Source organism: Gallus gallus, chromosome 7 (assembly GCF_016699485.2).
Source record: "Gallus gallus isolate bGalGal1 chromosome 7, bGalGal1.mat.broiler.GRCg7b, whole genome shotgun sequence".
Taxonomy (NCBI): Eukaryota; Metazoa; Chordata; class Aves; order Galliformes; family Phasianidae; genus Gallus; species Gallus gallus.
In genome coordinates, this window is record NC_052538.1 from 10,155,597 (window position 1) to 10,181,752 (window position 26,156).

The following is a 26,156-nucleotide window of genomic DNA, read 5'->3' on the forward strand; positions in this document are numbered from 1 at the left end:
TGCTGTGCATTGCCGGCATCTGCAGGGCTCTGATTTAATAATGATACACCTTTATAAGAACAGCGCCTGCAAAGAGCTGAGACCGAATGGAAGGGGGCATTTCTGATCCCGGGGCAGAGCTCGTTTGTGCACATGAATCATTGAGACGGCACCACGTAACTGGTTGCTCGTTTCAAGTAATAACGTCTTCTGTGGTCAGATCCTCTCTTCGCTGCCCCTTCAAACACTCTCACTCCGAGCTCCTACTGACAGAAAAAGAACTGCATTTTATTAAGGGCAGACGACCAGCCGCAGTGTCTCGCTCCTGATGCTCGCTCCTCTGACAGGGAGCCCGTGACAGATGTTTCTGTGCTTTATGCAAATGGGAACTTCATGGATCAGTTTTCCTTTCCTCTGTGGAATACACGTAGCTGGAAAATAGGAATCCAGCTCCGAAGGGCACGAAGGGGAAAGAAAAAAAAAAATAAAGCAAAAGCCACTGACCAAACAGGCAGCCGAGAGCAAGCAAGTGGTACACGAGCAATCAGATGGCTGTACTGCTGGCTCCTCGGGTCCCCTCTGAGTGCCTTCAGTCAGGCGGTGCAGGTTTTGTGGCTTGCTCTGCCACCATGCTGTTGCTCACAAGTCGCTTCTGAAAGATGAACAAATCTTTCCCAGGCTGCGTGTGATTGCTCCTTCGCAGATCATTCCTTTACCCTCTCCGGCGTGCTGCTTTCCTTCTCACGGTAGTTACGAATATCTGTATTAGATTTAATATGGAAGTGTAATAAAAATAGTGAAGCTGAATTTGCATACGAAGAAAGGATTGCAGCCTATATGTTACAGTGTATAACATATAGATGTAAAATATAAGTGTCAAATAAACTATATGGATTTAGTTGTGCTTTTAATAATAGCACAGAAAGCCGGGTATGTGAAAGTGATTGCTGAGCAAGAGATGGAAAATTTCCTCCCTATTTATTTAAATAAACAACCCCCAAAAGTAGCAAATTAGTGGAGTTCTAAAGAAAATTTAGTTTTACAGATTATTATATGGTATAGAAAATTCATATTTAGTGATTTCTAAAATACCATGTCATAAGGAGAGCTCGTTGCATATTCCCTGCTATTACCCTAGGAAATCGTGAGAGGTTCCTAAACGCCAATGACTAAGAAAAATGTTGGGTTCTTTATTACAATTACTAAATAAAATTAACGCAGTTCTTTTAAACCGATCTGGTCTTCTTGCATTATTTCTAATTTTATATTTTCAGATTTCTGTGCAAGTATTTTTTACCGTCAGACGTCAGATTGTGTCTAATAGATCCTTAGTCAATAAATACGTCGGCACCCGAATTTCTCAGTGTGCCTTTTGTTCACCTTGTGTATTTTTGGTGTTTTAAAAGGTACCGAGGGTCACGGAAATATTTTATTGGAGATTTTTATTCAGAATATAATCTAAAATCTGTATGTCATACGCTGTAAGCATTCAGCTGGGAGCTGATAATTTTTCCTTAACTGAAGCCTGGTTTTGTATCGTGATATTGTACAGAATCTTGCCTCCACTTCGCGACTGCTGAAAGCTGGGAGGAGAGCTTCATCTGATTCACATGCACTGTATAGTTCTGGGAAAAATTCCTTCCTGTACGTCTTTTCTTTCAATTTAAATTTACAATAGGATTACTGATTTTGCATGGATTTATTTTAACTGAGTTCTTTAGGAAAAAAAACCAACCACCCAAAGAAGAAGTGCCAATACCAGAAAAAGAAGCAGGGCTACACGTGTAAATGACTATCCTGCTACACTGAATGTAACTTAATTGGACAGCAAATAATTAGCAGTTTGTTGGTACATCTTATATCATGTCTGCCTTTGCAGGCTGCTGTTCTGCAGGTAAGGTGCCGTTTCTGTGGGACCTGTGTCTGAAGAGTCAAATGTCATCCCGGAATCAAGTATTAATAGAATAAATTTAATTTTAGTTTTTCATAAGTGCAGCTGCATTTTCTATTTAATTATAGGTTCCCACAGTAGTAATTTTTCCATGACCTGCTCAATCTCAAAAGTCAGAAAATTGCTTCTTTTTTAGAGCTGACAATAGCACGGTATGTTTCCAAAGGAAGAAGACAAATTACAGAAAATCATTACTTTAAGCGCATTTAAATAGCCAGGAAGAAATCCTAATTGAAAAGTTTGCTGAAATGTGAAAAAGTTAGCAGCATTTTTTTTTTAATTATTATTATATATTTTTTAATGATCTCACGTTGTTTGTATCTTTGGAAGTTGTTTGTGATCCAATGCCTTTCACTTCTCGGCTCACTCACCATGTCTCCAACCCCCCCACCCCCCCACCTTTTCTCTCTGGAAGGGTTAGACAGAATGTTTTTAGGAAGTGATGGTTTTAACTGAGGGGGAATTAATTTGTAGATGTGTTTAATAATCCAAACCGTTTGTTGAGAAGCTGATGTGAAGGTAATGGGAATCTTCATATTTCTTTGTGTAGATTTCAAAGCAGTCCGTGAGCCTTTATTTTCCAGCAGTAGCTAGTTTCCCTAGTTTCAAAGGGGAAATTGCTGTTTTAAAAGAATTTTGTAACCATATAATTATCGTAATATATGTACAGGTGATATTGTAGCATATTTATGTTAAAGTTTAACATGATTTAAGTCAATAATTGACCTAGAAATGAGCAACGTTAGAGTAATCCTTAAATGAGTATGTACTTTAACGATGTCAGCTTGGCTAATGGGTAGGGGTGTGATGAAGCCGGTGCCCAGGCCACCGCGCAGCCCTGGCTTAGGCTTGCTCTTTTCCTGACGTGTTGTGTATGGGGAAATGCAGGGGGGGGATTTAAGGATTTAGGAATGCAAAGACGTCACGCAGGATGGTCAGGAAACGGTGCTGCTGTTTGCAGGTGGGTGGCCATGTGATGGGGCAGCAGGGAGTCTGCAGCTGCTAGCAGCCAGTCCCCTTCTGTCCCCATTGCTGTCCAGCGCAGGGGATCTCGGGCAGGGCCATGTTCCCCATGAGATATCACAAAATAGGGTCGAAAATCATGACATGTAGCCCATCCGTCCAGGCACCTCCTCATCCATGCGTTAGGAGAAATGCGCTCCTGCACATGTTACCGCTGTGGGACACCAGCTCGGAGCAGGGCTGACTAACCATGCCTTTTCACTAACATCTGCCCTTCGCTCCTCGCCTGGCTGTGGTCTGTGCTGTGCAGAGCGGCTCCCATGGAGCAGAGCAGAGTACATGTGGCTGGTTCCGTGGGGCAGCCCCAGGCCTGCAGAAGATTTTGGAGGGGCCAGGGCCAGCACAGAGGGCATGGGCACCGTGGGAGGAGGAGGGCTTGTGGTGGAAATAGTCACTGGCATCTCCTCACCTGAAGGAAGCCTTTCCTGGGGAGCCTTCTGCTGCCATAACGTAACTGGAGAAGTGTTGCCTTCCCAGGTGGGTAGCCATGGTAATACATCTTGAGCAGTTTCAGCAAGGGAAAACACAGAAGAAGAAATCGCTCTTCCTCATCTGCTGAAGCTTTTGCGCTTTTCCCCACCCCTGTGTTCTCCATGCCCTGTCTTTAAATGAGTGTAGCTCTTACAATTAGGCCCAGGCTGTGGTCCTGTTAGAAAAAACGATGATTAGAGCAATCCTTATTATGAAGCAGATGACCATTAGAGGAGGAATTGGATGTATGCTGTCTTATTTTCAGTGAGCCAGTAGGTCAGCTTTACCCAGGTGGCTCTCGCTACGAAATGTACAGAGCGAGCTTGGAGTATTGTTGTCTGCACAAATGCTGGGGCAGCTCCATGGTGATAGAAATGGTTATAACTCTGTCAAAGCTGATTCCACCTTCATGTTTGTAACATAATGATCTAACTCAAACCATTTCTGCATGAGGCAGAACGTTTCTTTTTAAGGCTATTTAATTGTAAAAGTTTAAATTTAAATTGAAACTTCTGGTTTGGACTCTGGTTAATCGCCCAATACATTAGAGACAAAATGCTCACCTAAAGGAAAATTAATGGGCTAGTTCATGGTACAGAGGCAGTTCAAAGGGAGCGAGGAAGGCAGGACCACATCCACCACTTGTAGTTAGTCACGCTTGCCCGATACTTTCGCTTTCCAGCACTTTGTTTCCTTCTTTGCTGGCGTGGAAAAAGTGGGAGCTTCCTTATGAGGGAGGAATTTGATTTTTCTTGGATTTTTTTTTTTTTTGTGCTGTCGTGGCTTTAATTTTATTTTAATCTTTCAGTCACTTATTGAAATATGCTGTCATGTTTTACGACCCACCTGGTCCCAGACCACGCTGATCTGGAGAGCCTTGTTTCCCTGACAGCTGGCTGATCACCAACACAATCTGATGGGGACTGGGCGACTCAATGGAAGGGCCTTGACCTGCCGCCAGCCGCTCTTTGTTGGGCGCTTTCAGGCCGAGGCCTCCCCCAAAGACGAAGGTGATTTCTATTTGCCAAAGTGGAGAGACAACAGGAGGAAGAATAAAGAAAATCTTCTAAGCAGTCAGCTGAACTTGTTCAGACTGATACCAGCCTGCAGCATTCAGACGGCAGCTAACCCAAGGTTTCCCTAACCTTGGCAGAAGTGCGGGAAATAGTTGTAGGAGGATGAAGTGTTCTTGAACCGTTTATCCAATGTATCAAGCACAAGAAGGCTTTTCTGCAATATTAAGCATGTGCCTCTCTTTTCTTCCCCTTTAAAGAAACTTTTTATTGTAGACTATAAAAGGGGGGAAAAAAAATCAGTCTCTGTCTGCTTGTGGACCCCTGTGCTGCTTCTACATTACCCAAGGACAAAGATGCAAATCAGGACCTCCCCAGTATAATAGCATTTATAAGGCAAATTTCTGGCTGAAGTCTTACAGTAAAAGCAAAAGGTTAAAAGAAATAGCGGTACTCAAGTGTCGTTTTAAACAGAAAGAAAAAAAAATATTAACCACATTCTTAAAAACATCAGGCAGAGCTTCCCTGGAAGCATCAAAAACAGCATTCCAGATAAAAGCAGCATGATGTGAAAAGACCTGATCAGCAACAGATTGATGTCTGGGCTTGGGGACTAATGTAAGAACTTAAAGACTTGGCTAGAGAATATATCTTGAGAAGCATAAACATATAAGAGGATGCCAAACCATGAAAGGCTTCCTTTGCACTGAGAATTCAGAAAACGGCGTGTTGACAAGCGGAGAAGCCAATGCTGCAAGCAAAGCACATAGGGTGATGAATAAACTCAGCCTTTAGGAGCCTAGGGTGAGATCTAGAAAGGGGCCAACCTATTCAGGCACAGCCTTAAGTGTCTACGCCCAGCTTTTAGGTGCCGCCAAGCCTCAGACCTGTCCACCCAGCTGCCACCCGGTGCTGCCAGTGCCGCGTCCCAACTAGGGCAGCTGGGTTTGATCCCACTTGGCTGCCTCAAAGCCTTGCTCCACGTCAGCATGACCAGGAGGTCTCTTGAAGCATGCCTGCTGGCTGATCCCAGTGCAGGCACAACCAAAAGCCATGCCTCTTGTGTCACACCATAGGCAACACACAGAAAATACTTCTGCTTGACTCCTCCCGCACCTGATATTTGTCCTTCATGATTCAGAGTGTAGGCTGGTGCTGGGTCTTAAGGTGAGAATGGAGACTTCCAGCAGACTCCATGTAGCCCTTCTCCTGCTGTCCTTCATCTGGCACAGAGGTTGGGGTGAGCGCATGCCTCAGATCAGGCCATCTTCATGACTGCCTCGGAGCTTGGCTGGCTGTAAACCTCCAAGCAACAGGCAAGGCAAAGGGACAGATGTGGCTCATGTGGTTCTTCAACACGAGACCTGGTCACCTTTTATGAGCTGGAGGAGTCTCTCCAGCGTGCTGGTAGCAAAGCAGCATTTCTCTCTTGTGAGAATAAATCACAGTCTTCCTCCAGCTGAATTTAAAATTGTAAAGTTCAGTAACAAGCCTACAAATACACAGTGGATTTACATATGAAGTGGGCCAGCTACGAAAAAGCAGTTATTAGGAAGCTAAATAAATCTAAGCTAATGTGCAGTCTGATTTTTAATGGATAAACTCAGTTTAAATGCTCTCTTCTATGGAGAAGAGATGTATCTGCAAAAACATGGGATGTGCATATTGTAATCAAGTGGAGAGGAAAAAAATAAACTCTTTATCTAAAAGAGCAACTTGAGAGTGCAATCCAAAGCAGAGAACTCGGATGACTTTGTCTTTTTGCATTTAGCAATCCTACCACGCACCAACCCAGGCTAAACCCTGCCTTTCTCTGGTGTGGAAGAGATCTTGAAAGTCCTCTAAACTTGTTGACTCACTCCACTTTTGCCAGGCCTCCCACGTAAGCATGCGAATCCAAATGCATTCACATCTCGAGATGTGCCCCTGCTATTGTCAGTCTCTGGGAGGCTGACCACCTGCTGCGGGGTGCCAGTAAGTACCGCAGCACCTCTGCTTCCTGCACAGCCATTAACGACTGTGCAGCTGATGGCTCTCGCCTGCGTTCGGCTGGCGGGCATGGTACCACCAAACTTGAGCTCACTTGTCACAATGGCAATTGAGTTGGAATTTAATTATCTGCTGGAGAGAAGCCCTGACAGCTGTGGCGTAGGTTTTTCACTGTAGATGTTGCCTCGATCACAAGAAAAATATCAAGGGCTGGTGAGAAAAGCCATGTTCTAAAAGCATCTCTGCCTGGGTTAGACCACTGCCTACCACAGAGGTACGTGCGATTATCTTGAAGCTGTTTATTGGCTGTTGTGTCAGATTGTGGTTCAAGTTTGCCTTTACTGAAAGTTGTCCTCAGGAATCCTTTCACTCCACCAGAACTAACTTTTCTTTTCCAAGGCTGAGGCTGGGGGTGCAGTCTGCTCACTGCATTGGCCCTGGTGTTGCTAGAGGGAAGGCGCAGGCTCTGCCACCTGCCACCAGAGTGCCTGCTGACAGCATTGCACTAGCAGCAGCTGCAATGAGGTGAGACCTCCCTGTTTCCTTACAGTAATGACTATCATTAAAGGGCCTACAGTGGGAGCAGGAAGCCACCCCCTTTGACATTTTACCCTTCTATATCAACTCGTGAAGGTTGCTAAAATCAAACTGGGCTTGGCCATCATGGCCCATTTTAAAATCTCTTAGCAGTGGTGATGGGCATTGCCTCATGGGTAAAAATAGGTGTTTTCCTAAATTGCTGAGCTTAATTGCTTGGTGCCACATGTCAACAAAGTGTGATGCGTCTCTGTCAGGATGACCTGGCACGTTTCTCCTTGATGATCTCTCTCAGGTTCCCTCATGTAACTACTGGTTGTTTTCACAGGGCTTTGTAAAGCACCATCCTGCAGTTAATCACACTGCTCTCAGGTGCCTGCTTTGGTATGTGCTGGCCTTTGCCTACCATTTATCTGTGTCTTTCCTCTTTCCCAGCATAACTGTTCTTGCTCCCAGCACCAGCCTGGGAGGAGCAGCATTCTGACCTTGATTTGAAGAGGACTGAAGCCACCTTTGCCTTCAAAGATGCTTTTCTGCTCGCATCCTTCCTGCTTGGAGCCGTTCTCTGTCTGCAGGCCACCAGGAGATGCAAGCATTGATGCAAGTTGCTGATTCCCAGGCTTCCTGGGCTGCACCTGGAGGTTGCACACAGAACATACGCGTTGCTCCTCTTGCAGTCTAGATATTTATTCTTTACTCATTCAGGTTTCCTTTGGCATAGAGGAGCTAATCCTGAAACAAAAAATTAAAAAGCAGCCCTTCTGATATATTGCATTTTACGTGTTACTGCAGAAGCCAGAGTAACGTGCAGCTTAGTGGATGGCGAGAGTTAGCCACATGTTGAACTGCCACCTACCCTTGTGTACTGGGTGGCACCTCTGCACGGCCCTGCCCTGTGCAGCAAGGGCAGCGTGAGCAGCAGTCTGTGAGAGCCTGGGGAAAGCCTCGCTCACCCAAAAAGCTCATCCGCTGCAATCTGTTTCATGCACTGACAGCCCTTGCTGACTGCAATTAGGATTAGGGAAACATTTGGAAATTCTGGAGTTAAAAGTCTGCAAGTTGCATGGAGATAATACTTAATAAACATGAATACGTGGTAGGACTTTTTTTTCCCCCATCTTCTTTATGTGACTTTTAGACTTACAAGCTTTTATCTTATTTTATGAGGCCATGTGAAATAAATTAAATGTAACACAAGATGCTGTTAAAAAAGATTTTATGACATCAAGAACTGGTTCTATATTAGGACCAGATCCCGCATAGGCTGATGCATGTGAGTAATTTTGCTCTCATAGATAAGCTATTGAACCAAGCGTGGCCAACCATTTGAATTTTCAGAATCGGGCCCTCATTTTGGAAACTCTTATCATTGTTAAATCAATGCGAAAGTGAAATCTGTCTCCTCTCAAAAGGAAATTGCCAAGACTTTCTACACCAAGATTTGGGATCTGTAGAAAATGAAGCCTTTTTATTTTTTCTTCCCTCCAATAATCTGTTCAGTGAACAAGCTGTGAAAAATAGTTCTATATTTTTTCCATGTGATGCAGCAGACGGTAAATTTCCATTTAAAAGAATGATCAGAGTAGCTGCTGGCACTGAACTCTGTTGTCTTAGTCAAATCTACTTACAAAGAGTTTACAGCAATACAATAGTTTATTATTTCACTCAACCAGAAATCAGATGAAAAAGGCAAAGGGGAAGCCTGAAGTAGGTTCATGGTCAGAATTCCTTTCTTTCTTAACATCTTCTTTTTTAAATGCAGGAGTTGAGATCAGTAGTTTTATGTGTAAGGAGGAGAATATTTCTTTTCACCTCTACTTTTGTATGCCATGAAATAATCAGACTTCACACTTCTATAGCGCCTTTCTTCCGGGGATCTGAAAGCACTTTACAAACATTAATTAAAGTCTCACAACACCCATGCGGAGGTAAAGCAGCATTGTTTGTGCATCTAATGCAAAATGCTTAACCTGATTCTTTAAGTACTATACAAGGACTACGGTAAAATAATGGAATATCCAGAGCAAATTAATCTAACCGAATTGCTGGGATATGTATGGATATATGTGCGTGTGCTCATGTGCATGACTGCAGGTATATGTATATTGCTATTTGCCTTAGATTACACTGCCTCTGCCCCATATATTCTGTCCATTGTTGTCTCAGGCGATGCTGTGAGTGCTGCTGCCTCTCTCTGCATGATCTCTCAGTTCCATCTGTAACTTGGTTTCTTCTTGGAAACCTGGGAAATCTCTTACCATCACCGATAAGGCTGGAATTACTTTTAAAAGTTAAAAAGCTTGAAAAGCAAAATGAACCCCAATATTTCCTCAGCCCGCGTCCCACCCTCTCTCGCAATTTAGAAATGTTTCTGGGTCACCAGCTTTAGTTTGGTTTCTTAATCTTCATCGTGTCTCCTTTCTGTAAACCTCGCTTTCTTCATTTGTCTGACGTCATCTCTAAGATCTTCGGCACAGAGAGAGCACTTTTATCTCTGTGAAGTGTCATGCAAAGTTGTGGTGGTACATAAATATTTCATAGTATTAGCGATGGGGATTAGAGTCCTGGAGGAGCATGATTCCTCCCTTGCAGAGGCGGAACATATAATAAGGGCATTTGTGCTGTTTCTGCCATGGCGTGAGTTCCTCTGCTTCCATTTTCCAGCAGTTGTCACTGCTGTGCTCCTGCTGAGGCTGCTGGGATGCATGGCTCCTGGGTGGCAATGGCTTGGTTGGTTAGTGCTGGGCGAGGACTGCTCCTTCAGTTTGGTGATCTGCGTGAGACTGAAAGTAAATCCCCTGTAAATGGGTTTCCCTTTTTTTTTCTTGTTTGCGACATGAAAATGTGGGGAAGCAGTCCAACCTTCTGACACCCGTCCTATGGTTGTAACCATCTATATTGGAAAAGGAAATCCAGTGCACCTTCAAGTAATCTCACAATCACTTTGGGGCAGGAACTTCAAAGTTCTCATTGACAAAAAAGCAGAATAGACGCATGCTGACTTTCCCAAGCCAGTTGTTTTGGGACAGTCCTGGTTGTGTCCGGTGATGCCTGCTCCAGCCCTGCAGAAGGATGTGCCCCGGATGGAGGCAGGGAACACGTGTGGGGTCCTCTCCCTACATCTGTGGGGTTTAACTCACGGCTGCACCCTTGCAGCACTTCTATCATACAAGAGCCCTTCACAAAAAATGTTTTCCTTTAGCTCAAGGTAAGCTTCATCTCTCAAGGGCCCTTCAGGAGTGAAGTACTGGGAGAAATCCACTTTTTATTTTGCATTTCAATAATAACCTTTTTGCCACCGTGCAGAGGAGCAATGTCAACAGCATGCTGCGGGCAGGAGCCCAGCTGCTGCCAGATGGGGACATCCCAGTGGTGCCCCAATGGGACAGCTGTGAGCTAGGTGTGACAGGAGCCGGGGGACTTGGAAGCAGCATGGTGGGACATGGGCTGCTGGCACGTGGCTCATCTGTCTTCTGACCTCCCCCTTCTGAGCAGCACAAACAGCGAGTCAGGCTGGCTCTCCAGCCAGATCCCTTTTCTAAGAGGGAGTTTATCGTCATACCTCACTGAAAGCTGAAGTTTTCTAATGGCTGTAGCAAATAATTTGAAATAATTGAGGCAAATATACACATCCAGTTGCCAAGCACAACATTTTTCTTATTCATTTACAACTTCATAGACTTCAGCATATATTTTCAGTCTTTACTAATTGCACAGCTGATCATTCTTTATGACTTTCTGTCTTCACTTCACTGGCTGCACCCTCTTAGCGTGATCATAGTCTTTATTTTGTTTAACTTATGCTAAAGCAAAATACGAAACTAAGCCACAGGAGGCACATAAAACACGTCATTGTACAGTCCGCTACGTTTTATAAAACCATTTTACAACAGGAGCCATCCACCCGTTCTGTTCAATGGAGTAAATGTGATCAGACCGCGCTTGAAGGGCTGCGCTCATCTTTACACTGATTATTTTCTACCCTCATTGCAAAGCAAAGGCGGCAGCTAACATCTCGTTTATGTACAATTAAATGGGTGAGCCCTGCTGCCTCCAGCAATTGCTGCTCTTCATTACTTACCTTGCTGGCTGAGCGGTGCGGTGCCACGCTCTGGGCAGGGTCTGGCTGCAACGGGACACATCCCCTGGCACGGGGCAGAGGGAGGGGACCCCATTCCCCAGCTAGGGCCGGGTGTCCGAGTCAGAGCTAGCGCTGCCAGCACCGTTCCAATAGTGTCGGGGATGCCAGAGCTGCAGGGGTGAGGTGCCTGTCCAAAGAAGGCAACAAGGAAATACGGGACAACTTTCTGGCTATTTCTGTAGCTCTTCTCTGCTTCCCCAGCACACCTCCATAGCAGAGGCAGCAAATAAACGCAATACACACGCATCAGGAAAAAAAACCCAACCAAACCACTTCAAAAAAAGCCCCCAAGCCCAAAGGCACTGGGCTGCACCCTGCCTGCTGCCGGCAGCCTGGCTGCAAGCACCCGGGCACAGGGCAGGGTGAGCCGTGGGGCTCTGCCCCGACCCCAGCCTGCCGCCAGCCAGGCTCGCTCCGCTCCCTCTCCCTCTCCCTTTCCTTTTATTTCTGGACGTCGTGTTTAACACTTGCACAATCTGGTGAAATTACAAGACCGAGAGGACAGGGGGAGAAGGCAGTCTGTTTAAAAAAAAAAATAAAAAAAGAGGACGTGATTACTTTGGCGAAGCTGTACTTTATATTTTATCTTCCAAAAGAGACAAAGGGAATAAATACTTAAAACCCAGTGGTGACGACAGTGAAGCAATCATGCAGGCGCTGGATACCTTTGTCTCGGGAAGGCATGTAGTCATTTTTACATGTCTGCCACTGCGTGTCAAACCTTTCTTTTCTTCCCCTTTCCATTTTGGATGGCCAAACTGATTATCTAAAATAGAAAATTAGCACACAATGGCTTTACTCTGTGATACCCCTTATGCAACTAATGGGCAAAGCTTGTTAATTGGTTGTAAATGCCAGCAGGTTGCCAAGATAATACTTCAGAAATAAGCGGGTATTCTGATAATTACAGCAATCTTCATCTATAAAAGCTTAAGTAGATGAAGTACTGGCTGGCTTAAAACCAAGATTTATCCCGCTGCACTCGCATTAAAAGAAAAAATAAGATGAAAACAATAATGTAGCAAAACAATTATATAGCAGGAAGCGTTGTAGGTTTTAGAGATTGTGAAAACTCAGAAAGTAAAACAGTGCTGTAATAACCAGTTATGGAAAAATAGGCCATTTACATTTGTGTATAATTAAATAGTAGGCTATGCAATTTCACTTTTTAAAGTAAACTGCCTTTTCCTTTTTTTATAGGGCAACGTAGCCATAATTGCTGCATTAAAGCTTTAATGAAAGAAAAAAGCAGCAGATCAAGATGACATGTAACATCCACATTTGTACCGTGGCGTTCTGCTTGTTTAGTAATGGGAAGCTACTGAGGAGATTAAAATTGCAGAATTCTTCCTAGGTTTTTTTCCCCCTTAAAATTACTATAGGAAGATCATTCAAAGTCTAAAATACATACAATTTATTTTTTTACCTTCAATCCACAAGGATTTAATGGCTTTCCTAACTCTCAAAGTGTTTGAAGAAATACTTTCCCGTGAATGGGGGTATTATTCCAGCTCATCACCATTATCAGAAGTAAGTGGCGCAAACTTAAAGCGTAGAGGGCTCACCTCATGTTTTAGAATATTACTGCAAATGCTGCACATCATTACTTTTTAACTTAGCGGCGCTTTTCAGCTTTCCTGTCAGAATTATCAACAAGTTGACACGTAATATTGTTATTTGGAGTTTTGATATGTCTCTTGTTAACTGTTACACCAGGGCTGGGCTCAGCCATAGCAGAGCTTCAGGATGAGGTTGAAGCCCTTGAGGCGAACGCTGGCTGTAAAGTTGAGACAGGAGCTGAGGCGGACGGCGGATGGGGTTGTTTTCCATGAGCCTTGGCCATGGGCACGCTCTCCCAGCACTGAATTGCATGGAGACGCCTTCTCTGTGTGCTCCTACACCGTCAGCCTCAAGACTTTCTCCAAACCTCACGTTTACCAGAAAGAAGAAGAGCTCATTGGGCAGCTGGGGCGACGTGCTGGTGGGCTCCCCTTTCAATCTGGGCATGGTGTGTCCTCGGGGTGGCTCTTAGTGCAGGGGACCAGTCCCTTACGGTACATAATACATGCTGCCAGGGCAGCTCCCCGGGCTTCTTAATGGATCCGCTCCCTTATCCTCCAGGAGCTAAATAAATGGGAGACTTTCTAGGCCGGCATGTATTTCCATTTATGCTTTAAAAATTCATGAGCATAGGTTTCATCCGATGGTGTAGTTACTATGGTAATTGTTTATTAATCTGGAGGAGCGTGGTAATTACCACAGTTCAGTTTATGTAACTCAGACCCGGAGTTGAAGTGCGGGTATGATTTCTTTACGCATCCATCTTTTAGACACTTTTTTCAACTTTTTTTTTTTTTTTTTTATAACAGAATATGCATTTTCCCCTCTCAGTTCTACTTTTATCCAAGTGCATACGTTTCTGGAAGTGTAGAGAGTGTAAAAAATGAGAGAGAAAAGCTCGCTTGGAGTTGGCAGGCCAGGATAGCCAGGAAAAAAATGTGCAGAGTTAAGCAGCAGGTGCTTGGGGGAAATTTTTTAATTAAAAAAAAAATGAAATTGTTGCTTTATGTTTTCCCTGCAGAACAAACTCCTTCCCAGTAGGGCAGCCAGGGGCAGAAGGCGGGCGGAGGGCAGCAAAGACAGCACAGCCTGGCTCTGTGCCTTGTCCCGCGCAGAGATGATGCGCTGCGGCCTCACCAGGGTGTTGGTGTGCCGAAGGGACATGTCCAGGTGTGTGCTTGTGAAACTTCATCTAAAAACAGAGTTTCCACGTGCAAAAATTGATCACTGTTGGCTGTTTCAGAGAGGCACCACCACTCCCGATGATAGGCAGTGCCTTTGCAATGGATGCTTCAGGGATGCTCACCAGAAACCTACAAAATGTTACCACTGTTTTTCTGAGAAACTTTTTTCAGCATCCAGCAGTTCTTTTCAGAGTGAAAATTTCTGACCACGGTAATGTATTTCCCTGTCTCTACTCTCATTTACACAAGAGTAATTGCTGTCAACTTGCTCCGTAACAAAACCACTGGAAGACCCAGCTCCCCACCTACCCACCACCCCTCTGCGCCCGTCCCAGCCTCACTCTTCAGCCGGCAGTGCCCGGCCCTGGCTCGACAAGATCCACATTATTTATATGGAAAAGGCACAGGATGCCATCTCCCCGCTCACTCTGCCTGCATAAATTGCGCGTGTTTATTATTCATTGTAACACAGCACATTCTCTGTTTCTGTGTCACTTGTCACTAATCACTTATGCATCTGATGTGCAGATCCAGAGCCGGTTCTCAAGCATTCTTGGCTTTGAAACATAAGATATGCATGGGTAAGAGTTTATCCCACCCCCAAAATAACAACTTTGATACATTTTCAAAAGGGAAAGTGCATATGTTACAGTACTCAGGAGCAGCAATAACCAAACTAGCTGAGAAGTGACATGGACTTGGGTTATTTTCTTCTTTTTTTTTCCTTCTTTTTTTTTGGGTTTCTCTTTAGTATTTCATGAAAGTGTGTAAAAATCTTAACATTTGAATGCCACACACTTCATTCTGCCTGCGAGATAAAGGACATTTCTCTAAAAGAAACATACGCTCCTTGTTCCTTGTTTTGATTTCTCATACAGCTTGTCATAATGCATTTACATTTTGTCCATACATTCGGGTTTTTCAGCCGGAGCTGTGCTTTTGAGGAAGGGATGCAAACTCTTCTTCTCCAGGGGCTGCTACTCGTGCGGGATGGGTGCTTTTCTGGCACCATTCTCTCCTGTCCTGTCTTGCTCTCTTCTCAGCCAGCCTCCAACCCTACCAAATCCAAGGCCGGGTGGATGGAGGCACCTGTTCTGCTCCATTTCCTCCTCCCAGCTCTGGCCAGCCCATGGTCTGCCCTGGGGGGTTTCATAAGATGGCCAGCAGCCCTGCAAGTCTTGTCTTGACTTCCTTTTCGCCATCCACACAGCTGGGTGAGCAGTCGCAATGGTGGTTGACATCACCTTACGGGGGCGAACTTGGTGCCCACAGCTTGTGATGGGGCCTCCTATACCACCAAAGGGCTTGAGCTCCTCTATTTGACACGTGTGTTGTGATGTTTGGCATTTGTGACATGGCTGTTCCATGTTGTATGTTGAGCTGTGTATCCCCCTCATCACATATCCATGATATGGGATCGGTGATGCTGGCCTGGCCTCATGGGTGGGCATCACACATACCAGCCAGCACAGCTTGAGCAGCCCATACCTACCACACTATTATTTACAAGAGCAACAGTGAAAAAGAAGTCACAGAACTAGTCAAGCTGTTCAGTGTAAATGTTTTCTTCTCTCTGCAATGCTGCTGAAAGAGAAGACTGTTTCCACTTTTATCCAAGGAGATCACGTTAATTTCTCCTTGTTCTGCTGCTATTTGATGGGAACACTGTTAGCAGAGACCTCCCATTACAAGACCTCCTCGCTGAGGGAAGTGAGCCCTACAACAGCACCAGAGAAGCAGCTTGAAATTAGGATACAAAAAACCTATGCCAAAAATATGTCAGCTTAGAAGGTCATTAAGAATTATCCATTTGTGCATGTTCACATGCCAGCAGTACCTTAAGTGATTACCTTGGAGGGACAGATTTGTCTAATGAACATATGAATTAACAATACAAAATTGTGATTGATAAATCAAATAGGAATTTGTAATTTGGCAATGAATCTAACTGGAGTGGAGTTTCACTGGATGTGGATGCGAGGTGTCGTTGCTCTGTGCTAAGAACAGCTCTCGGTGGTATTTTTCTGCTTTATGACACCCCAGCTTTAGGTGCCTGATCTGAACGCCAGCCTGCCTGTACTTTGGGCAGATACATCTTGTACTAAAGCTCTTGGCTCACAGCGTACAGCAGTTATTTTTTAGAGATCCCCACCCACACCTTTATTGATTTGATTTTTTAAGTTCAGATGAGAAATTAATGTAGACTGGCACAGGAATACAAATGCTACATTTTTAAACTGTGTAATAGTTGGTAGAATTCTGGTTAAGTATTTATAAATTTAGGAACTTGGATAAAAGCAATAAAAGATTAGCTCTGCTTTTCTACGCTGATGTAGCTCAGGAAGAAGTTTTGATTTTTCCCTCTGAAAGTAAGTAGATCCTCTCAGTAGTTTACCAGTAGAATTGGTGACTGTTTCCTTCACAAAGATTTATAAAAGTCTCGAAGAGCAAGAAGTTTAGATTTAAAAAATGTCTTGTACAGGTGACTTTCTTTTTCATTCCAAATCTTTACGCTCTAAGTAGATAAATCAAAGTGATACACACATTGTGTTTTTAAATAAGCTGATTCCTTACGGTATCTCCATCTTTTTGGCTTAAGTCAAGCTGGGCTTGGGGCACTCCTAGCACAGAAGTGAGATCCGACAAAAACTCATTTGAGCTGCCACCACCTAGCTCTTGTCAAACTGCACATTAAAGATCCCGACAATAGGAAAATGTCAAAGGAGTTGTTGCATTTCATTGCTCCATGTGATTAATGCCTCCCCGTGTGTTAATGAACCAAAGTAGAGACTTAAAAACAAAGTCATTTAGGATTTCTCTAACTGGATGTAAAGGGGAAATTTTACTCTGTTGGGTCTGTAAGGCACTTAGTACCACGATTCTTGAAAATGCAGAATTGCTATAGCAAAACCTGCTTTTGGTTGAGGTGGAAATTTCAAAGGATGTTTATGCTGGAAAATGCTGCAGAAATGGGTTGGACAGTCACAAAACGGACAAAATCTGTTATTGCATCTCTGCCCATTGTGAGGCCAGACAGAAAAGTGCTAGCTGGGCACATGCACTGGGAGACAGCTACAACTCCCACAGCTTCTCCTGGCTTTGCCCAAACCCAGCAGGCCGTAGTGTTGTGGTTTGCTAGCATTACAGGATGTCCCCACGGCTGCAGAGCAGGTCAGGGAGTTCCCTGCCACATAAAAGTGCCAGAGAGTGTCACTTTCTGTCTTAATTTGCATGCCATCTTTAAAATAAAATATGCCCAAACATAAAAAAAAACCTGAAGGTAAATGTACTGATGTTTGCAACCAAAACTGGAAAAGAGAGCATTAAGACTCATCAACAGATGTCCTTGTGTCTGTGGACTGTATGGATAGCATAGCAATGCTGCATTGTACAGAGCGCTCTGTGACATGCAGGGCCATGAGGAAACTGAAAGGTAAAAGGAGCCCTGGTATGATACAGCCCAGTCTTGAAGATCTTTGTGGAAGCCACAAAAGAAAACCAGGTAAAAAAGTAAAGGACAGCATTTCACCAGGTAATGCGGAATTTACCTTGTTGACATCTTAGGGACTGATTAAATCCACGAGGAAGTGCTTTGGAGGTGCTGGTAGCAGCTCATCATGCAGTTGTCTCACTAAGCAATGGGTGCAATGGGAGGTAGCAGGACCAAACAGTGGGCAGCCCCTTAGAGCAAGAAGAAACAGCTGTTATTGCTGTGTTGGTGTGCTCTACACACACAGGAAGATGTTGGTTAAACAGATGACATCCATAAGCTACATGTAATTCACAAAACCTACTTTCACGGCCAAGTTTATCAATGGTTTCCCACAGACATACTGCACAAGATACAGTTTTGTCCCTGTAGCTGTCCCCAGACTCTGCAGGAGCTGACCAGAGCAGCAAGGGTGCTGCGAGGGCACTGCAAGGGAATTGCAAGGACAGTGGGGACTTCACATTTGCTGGATTGAGGATCGGCATAGCTCCCTGCAGCTCACTGTCCCGCTCACACCCCCTCAGGCCATGCCCCCATTCCCTCTGATGGTAAAGATCGGGATCGTGCCCACAGCGTGCAGGCAAGAAGCAAGTGTGTGAGTGTGGAGCAGCTGCCCTGGCAGGAGTGGGCGCGGAGAGGCGGGGGGTTGGGCTGCAGCCCCCAGCTCCGCCAGTCCCAGGGAGGCTGCAGAGAAAAGTATGACACAACCCCTTAGATATTTAGGGAGGGGGCATGTTATTTTAATATCCTTTTTTGTGCTTAATAGAAAAGGGGTTTGTGGTTAATTCTTTATTATCTCCGACAGCAGTTCTCGCTTCGGCTCCTCTTTCTTTAACTGCCAAGCTAGCATTTTCCTTTTTTATTGCTCCTTTCTAAGAGGTTTGCTTTGGACTATTGCCAGTTATCATTTCCCATTAGGGCAAATATTGCATCAAACTCATGATTAGGGATTTGAGGGCTTGGGAATATTATTTTTGAACATTTGTCTTTCATTTTCTGAGTGTCTTTCCCCTCCCCTCTTTGCACACACATATACGCACACATGCCTGTGTATCTGTGGATGTACATATGTGTGTATATATTTATAGAGAAGGAGAAGGAAAACTGCAGGTGTCTGAAGGCACATGTATGTTTGTGTGCAGACGTGCCCGTGTGTGGAATGCTGGAATCCCCTTGTTAGGATCAAGATCTCTGAGGATGCTGAAGGTTACCCAAAGAAGAGATCTGTCAGTGTGCTCAGCTCTGTGGCAAGGGAAGGAGGTAATGCGCACTGCCACGAGGGAGAGGACAGCCCGGTGAGGAGCTGCCACAAATACCACCTGCTCAACAGAGTGGACAGCGATGCCTGTGCTTGAGCCCACCATCACTGCGCCACGTGCACTGCCGGGGGCTTCCAGGTGATGGATTTGGACTCAGTTGACTGTTTCATTCCCTTGCTGCCAAACTTCAGGCACCGCTGCCGTGTTCAAAACCCTTTCCAGCTGCTGCCTTCTGCTGCCAGCTCACCATGCCCAAAGCTCAATTTTGGTAAAATCCCCTGGCTGGAGAAACAGCCAGCAGGAAGTTTTGTACTGCGGGCACAAAGTAACATGGGCGATGCTCAGAGCACGTGGCAGGCTGGGGACAGGCATGGCCTGCAGAGGCCACAGGGCGAGGTGAGCTGGGCACCACCAACCCGCGCCAAGAGCCACCAGGTTCCCGAACACACACGCATTTCCAGGCAGCCAATTTGTCTGCCTCCAAAAAAATTATTCTTCAAGGCTTGTTCCCATCTGCCAGAAGAAAACATGTCATTTAAGAAAACAACTAACGCTGACAGACAGGAGTGCGTTCTGGAGATAAAGCCCTCCGCTTTTACCTGATGCAGGCAACGGCACTGAGTGGCGAGATGGCTGTGCCATCCACATGCCTCATTCACAGGCAGCTTTTAATCTTCCTTCTCCCTGGCAGGCTGACAAATATTTTTCCCTTTACTCACTGTTCACCCTTTTATTCTTCCGACAAATACCTCACTTACTGCATTTAAATTTTGCAAAACCGAGTCCAGGCGAAGTGAGTCAGTCATTGTGCAGATGAAAGGCAACGTCACCTCTTTTCTTGCTGGTACGACAGTGGCTGCAAGTTAAAATCACTGCACGATGGTGTCGGCAATTCTTGCCAATGACAAACCTGACTGCGTGTTTCCAGCCTGGCCCTCCTGCTTCTGCCCTCCCTTCCGAAAAACAAAGCCATGGTCCCCACATGGGGAAGACTGGTGTCGAGAGAAGGTGCAGCAAGCTCTCAGCTATTTCAGAAATCTTAAAGTGATTAAGGCAAGCGGATGGTTAATTAGAATATTCTAAAAACACAGCTGCTAAAAAAAAAAAGTTTCAAACAGCCACCAACTTGTTATTATTTTGTCATCATCTCATGACATGCTCGTGACATATGGGAGAAAGAAGGGCTGCAGTCCCCTTCCCCGCAGCCGCGCTGTCCCGCAGCCTTCTGCAGGGCTTTGCTGGTAGCGCCCGGCTGCACCCGCGGTGAGGAGAGCTCAGGCTGCGCGTGAGGCTGCAATGAGCTCAGCCTGGGCTGAATGGCAAATATTAATAATAGCGGTAATAAGAGCAATACATTCACCCAGGCTCACAGTGTTGCAGCAGTGAAGCAGCTTTCTCCAGCTCTGTGCCAGCTCAGATGAAACGTGCGCTTCCCTTCTGGCCCTGGAAGAATATACCTGCTCCTCCACTCATGGGGTTTTCCCAGCACTTCCCCTGGAAGAATAACCCAAATAGCCTTATTATTTCAATATCTCATCTTATCTCTGTACAACACAGGCCAGCTTAACTTTATAGCGCTGCTTTTTATAGAGTAGCATTTATTTCTTGTACCAACTCTCAAGGATGTTTTATCTGTTTTATATCCCATTGAATCCTCTGTGAAACTGCACTAGTTTACAATAATTTTATTACTTTATTAATTAAACGTTTTCCAACAAGCTAGCTATGGCATTTCTTATCATCAAGGGTTCCATTAGTTTTTAATGGTGTGAGACAAAATTACCATTTACCCACATGCAATTTAAGAAGCATCATTAACACAGAGAAAGCACCAGGTGGGATTTCTAATAGTTACTGTTTCTCATTTTTGTTTTTATTTAAAAGGAATAACTGGTTTTGAGGTTTTTGCTGCAAGGTTGCCAAATCTCCACTTTGTTTTTATGTTTGAGATAATTTAAAATAATGTTCCCCTGTCTCCTAAGGCTCCGCTCAGCGATATCTCACTTATCAGCACATCGCTCTGCGCAGTGTCTCGGCACAGCCGGGTGAGTGTGTTGTCTGCACAGCAATCACCCAGAACAAAGACTTGTCTGCACGGTCTGTAGGCAGGCGGACGCGTGTGTGCTTGTGCACACTTGTGCACACTCACACTCGTGCACAGCGTGCGCCTGGCGAACGGGTCTGCGGAGTCGGGTGAGTCCCAGGCCACAGCCTGATGCCACCTTGTGTGGCCGGGCCCTGGAGGGGGCGGTCATGGCTTTGGAGGGCCTGTCCCCAGCACGGGGGAAGGTTCTGGTAGCGGTCACCGCACTGCATAGGGGCAACCTGCAGAGTTCAGGGTTTGGGGAAACTTTGTGGCGGGCCCTCTGTGCAGATATCGTCTTTCCGTGCAGGAGACAATGAAAAAAACATGGTAGTGGTAAATATTTACCTTAAACAAAATGGGAATAATTAAAAGGCAACTTAATTACTATATTCTATTCAATTATGCTGAGCGTTGACTAATTGCTGACTCAGTCCATTTGCATGTTAACAAATGCCTGCGTTTGAGGTCCTGCTCGGATAATTCTCTGGGTTCAATAACACAGAGCTGCCAGGATTGTTCCTCTTGTTAACTCACTGCCTTTGCTTAGCTCCGCCGTTCCCAATGCCACGATGTTGGCCACCTCGCCCTCCGTTCTCTGAGGCCCTGCCACACGTCGCAGTTACTCTCTGGGACACAAGGCCCCGTCCCCGTCTGTCCCACATGGGCGTCGGGGCACCGCGGTGGGCCATGCCGTGCTGCGCAGGGCCCAGATGGTGCATGATCCCACGGAGTGCGCAGGAGGGATATTCAGAGGGATGTGTTTGACAAGGTGTTTCCTTATTTAAAGGGGAGGGGAGGAGGAGGCAGATGGCATGGCTGCTTCTAATGACATTCCCTGGCTGGGTTTGCGAGCGGCAGACAGGAGAAGGGCAGGAGCACCTGACGCCGGTCTGCTGGGCTGCCATGGGGATGGGGACGCTGGCAGAGCCGCCCCGCTGCCGGCCCTCGGCCCTTCCACCCGACTGTTTGATTTCCTGCGCAGGAATCATAGCGTCACAGAGCCGTTGAAGTTGGAAGGGACTCCTAAATGTCATTAGTCCAACTCCCCTGCAATGAACAGGGACACCTACAGTAGGTCAGGGTGCTCAGAGCCCTGTCCAGCCTGACCTTGAATGCCTCCAAGAACGGGGCATCCATCACCTCTCTGGGTAACCTGTTACAATGCCTCACCACCTGATAGCATTATATATATACTCATATATATCTTTAGCATTATAAAAATTAAATGGATGGCATTATTTTACAGAACTCCTTGCCCCCCCAGCTGGTGCGTGCCGATGTGTGGGGGCACAAGCCAGGTGCTCCCCTAGGAGGATTTTCAGTGTGCTACAATCCACAGCACTGTGATGTTTTTCCATTCAGGAGTGTCTATTAGAACAGAAACAAATTTCACATTTTCTAAATGGGCAGATAATTGTTCCATGACGAAGAGCGCAAACACGGTCGCAGCAATGGCCTCTGTCTCAAACGCGTGCTAAACTGAACTTCTGGCCATATAAATTTCTAATTAATTTGCCTGTGCAAGCCATGGAAGAAAAACTCTGATTGCACAGCAGAGCAAGAGGGGCACAGGCACCCACCCCAGCGTTGTGCTCGCACGGAGAGCGGCACAATGGGCACTGCTGGGGCTGCAGGGACGGCACTGTCAGCGAGGTGGCAGTGGCCGTGCCGGGCTGTGGCTGCCCGTTATGCTAATGGCTCAATCATTATTTATTCCTCTGGAATTCATTATGGTGGTGTTATTTGGGATTGGCTCATTGAGCGTCATCGGCGCGTCCGTAGGATTTTTAGCACAACCTCATTAATAATGAGCAATTCTGCCTTAAAGCACTGCGGTGTCCCGGATTTTAAGGCAGCTTTAGGGCTGGCCAGGCTGCAGCAAAGCACCCCAAGAGCAGGGGGTTTGCACAGCGACCGCTCCACATTTGGGTTAATTCTGATTACTTTTCTTTCACGACAGCAGCTCTGAGCCGACTCCTCTACCAAAAGCAAAGATCGGCTCTACCTCTGCCTATAGCAAGTAAATCCTTCAACAATATTTTTGGAGAACCCTCAGTTTTTGCTGATTAATGTTATCATTGGGTACTGTAAAATTGTTCATGAGAAGAAAACCCTGACTGGCAGAAGCCTTATTCTATTTAAAATTAACTATTTTGTTTGAATATCACACGTCTTCAAAATCACAATTCTTAACCTGGAGTTCTCAGAATGGTTAAAAAGTAATTATATTTTGAAAGCACTGAAGAAATTTGTTTCCTTTCCCTCACTTTCTTTCCTTCCCAGTATAAGAAATGTGGCAATACCCGGAGGAATACAGTGACGTCGGCTCTGAACATCACACTGCCCACACCAGGGGTCAGCAGGTGCAGCCCCGCAGCACAGCAGGGGCTTCCCCACTCTGTGCTCAGCAAATTCTTTGCTGCAAAGGTCGCAGTCAAGCAGTAGGGATGTCGAATCGCAGCAGCCCCTGATGGGGCCCACGAGGGATGTGCTCCTAAGGGCAGGGCCTCCTGTCACGGCTGCACTGCTCCCAGGCCCGGCTGCTGGCATCAGCCCCTCGTGGAGATGGGCACTTCAGCAGAAGTTGAAACTGCAAGGCTACAAAAGCCTTTGTGTGGGCTGGAGAGCACATGTGAGTAAGTTAGGCGGTGGCTGCCTACTTTTGGCCGCACAGTGAGTCTTTTCAGCTCTAGTCCACATTGGACATCCCTGCAAGGATGCGGAAGACAGTGGTGGTGAAAAGGATGGGTCCTGGAGCCCATCACCCTGATTTCCCGAGCCAGAAGGAATTAAAGTCACCAGAGCCGATGCCCAGAGGGCATTATTACAGAGTAACATGAAATAAATCATTGATGGTGGCACTTGGGACTGGGCTCTGCCGCAGAGCCTTGGGTCAGCTGGCATCCTTCTTTGGCTCACGTTCTCCTGTCCTCTGTCAAACAAGGGTGACAGCACTCACCTCGCATGGATATCACAAAGGCAAATGCATGCTCCTGTGCTCCCTGGCCCGTGTCCTCAAACCCCGTAGTGGAAAGCCCTGATCACGTCCTGTGGGGTGCCACACTTATCCTGAGGACATGGCTGATGTCAGCTGCTCCTGGGGGTTTCTCCAGTGCGGCCACGGCCCTCCTGATTAAACATTTCTAAGTAAATATCAACAAACTACTCTGGCTGGTGTATAAAGCCACACAACACAATTAGGCTTGGGAGGAGACACATGAAAAGATGGCCTCCCTTGTGTGCCAATATACTTATATCCACACACGTACAGGTGTGTGGGTCCCCGTACTGCAGAGCTGCACAAAGTTGGCACGTGTGGGGAGCATCCACCTCTGTTCCTCCGTGCCATCACTGCAGCGAAACCCACATCAGACAGGGAACTGGAGACTGCGCTTCTTCCCATCAAAGCCAGCTTAATTTTAGAGCAAGCACTGCCACAGGAAGCGCTGCCAGAGACTGCCTTGCACAACTCCGGGCAGAATCTCTCGTAAAACAATTATATTTTTTTCTGGATGTAGTGAAAGCCTTGAAAAAAGTTTACTTGATGTCTAACCAAGCAATGCTGCATCTTCAAATTTGAAGGAGAGCTCAGAAAGTTAGTTTTTTATTATTCTTCATTTAAGTATTATTTTTTAATTGCAGCGTATTAAACATAAAATCTGGTACAATCTTTAAAAATAAATAGGACCTAACTATAAATGGGCCCTGTTGTGTTTTTATCTTTGACAAGCAAGTAATTGCTTCTCAAATTTATCAGTTTGTTTATGCAAAAACCATTTACCAAGCCTAGCTCAAAAGCATCAATTTCATCATTATCATCTTATTAATTTAGCCAAGCTATAACACAGCTGATTATTCCTGAGTAATATCCTCTGCAGCACATCATGTGTGGCAAAACCATCTGTACAGTACCTATTTAATAAATAAACCCTCGGCTAAATGTCTCTGTTTATTGAGAACTAATGTTTATAGAAAATATAATGGAACTCAATAAATAACTCAGCTTCATCAACCTGCATATGAATCAGTGCGAAGAACGCTGACATCATCACCTTTCAAGTACCAGAGAAAGCAAAATTACCCAAAAGAGCTATAGAGTCAATATTAAGGCATTAAAACTGCAATGAAGGCATATTAATGCTTAAAACTTCATTGTTGGCAGTAGAATTGCCACAACGGACATATTTTATAACTCTAAGAATACTTAGGCTTTATGACTGCTTCTTTGTTGAGTGCCTTGCACTTAATGTAGTTTTCCACTTTAAATAAAAAAAAAAAACAACAACTCAAGATCTTAAAAAAAAAAGAAAAGAAAAAAAAAAAAAAAAGAAACAGAAAATTGCTGATTCCAGGCATTCATTTTTAAAATAATGCAAACTGCTGATTCCAATTGTTCGGATGGAGAGAGACACAAACTTATTTAACTCCATGCTTCCTGAGCCGCGCTGTGGGCGCTGGGCTCCGTGGGCGAGGTGGGGATCGCACTGCAGTGCGGTGCAGGGATCACGCACTGTCAATGTCAGGTCCTGTGTTAGGGGGGGAATGAATGGTGTCCCTGTGTACACTGCAATACCTATGGACCACTGGCGGTTTATTTATTCGTTGCTTTGCAACCGTTCCGCAACAAATTGGGCATGGAAACCAAACCCCTCTGCACCCATCAGGGAGGGATAACAGAGAGATTTCCTGCGGCCCCTTTGTGGGCCCCACGTGGCACAGTGCTGTGCGTTGGCACCTCGCTGCCCACGCTGCTGAGCCCAACGCCCTGCCACCAGCCCCACCGCCTTCTGGGGACACCGCACCCCATGTGCCCGTCCCCACCGGCAAGGAGACGTGAGCTGGGGCCGTCCTGCAGCCCCGGCAAGTCCCAGCGTCGCCAGCGCTCCGCGAGCGCCTCGAGTCCTTCCCATTCCCGCAAACTTCTGCTGCACATATGCAGCGCTTGTTTTCCTTCCTGAATAAAACAGCAGATCTGCAGCGCGTCTCCGCCTAATGAAACTGAACATATTTAGAACATATGTGAGCCCGCTCCTCGCGAAAAGAACCATTTGTGGTTAACGAAGAAAGTATTCATGGTTTCGCTGCTAATTGCAGGGCGGTCTGAGTTTTCCTTATGAGAAAATAAGAAGGTAGTGCTGCTATTGTAGGTGCACAATGGAAGTAGAGCTTTGTAAAAAAAAAAAAATTGTTTTTGCTGAGTTTTGATGCCCTTTGATCAGCAGCTCAACCTGTGGGGTTCGCTCCAGCCAAGGAGAAAGATGCCACTGGTAGCTCTATGAGGCTGTACACCAGCTCAAAACCATATGCTTCTTTTAATGACTACTCCTACTGCAACATGAAAGGATGTGGTATTTTTCTCACTTGGAGCCGATGAGAGGTTTGCCATTTGTTGCAATCCGGGAGGATCTGCCCGCTGCCAGAAGGGGCTGAGCTCTTGCTGGAGTTCTGCGACGTCCCTGTGGCCAGCAGAGCT

At 45.7% G+C, this 26,156-nt stretch overlaps 1 long non-coding RNA gene across 1 annotated transcript; it reads right to left on the minus strand.

Annotated features, from left to right (window-relative positions):
* Positions 1-632: 632 nt before the first annotated feature.
* On the minus strand, positions 633-19,952 carry LOC107053804. The gene is made up of 4 exons (XR_005861287.2): positions 17,397-19,952; positions 11,045-11,870; positions 2,425-7,598; positions 633-739 (listed from the first exon to the last, which is right to left on the minus strand). It is a non-coding gene; the product is annotated as an uncharacterized LOC107053804 (long non-coding RNA).
* Positions 19,953-26,156: the final 6,204 nt, after the last annotated feature.